The sequence below is a fragment of the Pinus tabuliformis genome, chromosome 5_1 (assembly GCF_031772625.1).
Source record: "Pinus tabuliformis cultivar Carrire ecotype Pingquan chromosome 5_1, CPIR1, whole genome shotgun sequence".
In the NCBI taxonomy this organism is placed as follows: domain Eukaryota; kingdom Viridiplantae; phylum Streptophyta; class Pinopsida; order Pinales; family Pinaceae; genus Pinus; species Pinus tabuliformis.
In genome coordinates this window covers 571,590,813-571,592,537 of record NC_142305.1, presented here as the reverse complement: position 1 = coordinate 571,592,537, position 1,725 = coordinate 571,590,813, and positions in this window count along the sequence as shown.

Sequence of the window (1,725 nt, the reverse complement as noted above, 5' to 3'; positions counted from 1 at the left end):
CAGGGTAGGACCCTTCCGTCATTTACTTGTTGTCCTTATCCATGAAATATAGGGAAAACCCATGAGGGTTTTAGTCGTGATTTGATTGTTGTGTATTTTTCCTTCCGGTATCTTGCTTGTGGGATTTCGTGATAGCCCAGACTGTTGTTGGTGTCTTCGCCGTAGTTGTATTGTTTGTAAATTTGTGGACAGGGTATAAACCCTCACTGTCACTTTGGCTGTTGTATATATATTCAAACCCTTGGAGGGTTCGGTATTTTATAGGGTTACCAATGTTCTTCTATTACGGATTAATGTATGTGTCAAACTATTTAAAGAAGGAAAATTTATACAGGAAATGCTTTCAATATTTGTTTATAAATGTACTTGTGATTAAGCTTGAGATGTATGATCTTTGCTTGACTTGTTTATCTATGGTTTCTATTTCTAGTATGCTGTCCTTTACGAATTTCCCTCAATACTATCCCACTTGGAGATTCTGTAGTTTGTCTATTTATAAAAAATTACACAGAAAAACTCTAAATACCAGTTTATCACTCATGCACAGAAAAATCACTTTTACTTATAAAGGAATCTATATTTTCATTTTTTTCACGTACACACAAGGTATTTAACACAATTTCTAATTCTTCTTTTCCTCCTCAAGTTGGCTGACCCCCACAATGTGTATCTGGTTTGGTTTTTATGCCTTTCCAAGATTTCCACATGGCTAAGAAACTGTCTTTTAGTTTCAGAACAGTTTCTTGAAACTAATTTCCAACATTTAACTAATCCTAATCTAATTGTTCTTTTAATTGAAAATTACAATGGCTGTGTCACCCCAAATTTAACTTAAAACAAAATAAAATAAAATTCAAAAACTTCTTTTGCTGTCCAGCAGAAGAAATCAATTCCAGCTGTCACCTTTCAATTGGATGCTCCTACATCAGGCTCCCGGGGTAAATTAAACTCATGGCTCCTGTCCATGAGCTCTTCAATAGAGTACCCGACACTTTGAATTTGGGCAGCATCCAACCAGGAACAGTCCTCAATAGGACGGTCCTTCCATTTAACCAGATACTGTAAATATTCCTTCTTTCGAGTCTTCCTGGCCACCTGTGTGTTTAAAATCTATTTAATCTCCAAAGGCTTTGCTAGAGGTATTTTCCTAATCCATGATTCTTCCTCATTTTGGGTGTCCTGTGTTTGTCTCTCTGAACTTTCTTCCTCATAAAAAACAATGTAAGGCTACAGATCTGCCACATTAAAAATGGGTGAGATTCATATTCCTAGAGGTAACTGCAACTCATAAGAATTTGCAGAAAACTTCTGAATGATTCTACAAGGCCCAATATTTTTCATTTTCAATTTGTTGTATTCACCTTTAGGAAACCTCTCCTTGCATAAGTGTGCTAGTACAAGGTCTCCTACTTCGAACTGTACCTCCTGCCTCTTCAAATCTGCTCTCTGTTTGTATTTTTGGCTGCTATCCTGTGACTTTAAATTTACTTGTTCATGTAGATCGTTGATTTCCTTCGCGAAATATTTGCCATCAGCACTCCTACACTCCAACAGACCCAAATCCCGCAACTCATATATTCCACGTGGGTGCATTCTATATAGGATTTGGAAAGGGCTTTTGCCCGTGCTTCTATTCGGTGAGTCATTATAAGAAAACTCCGCTTATGCAAGTACATGATTCCACTGTCTGGAATTTTCACCAACCAGACTCCTTAGAAGACTTCC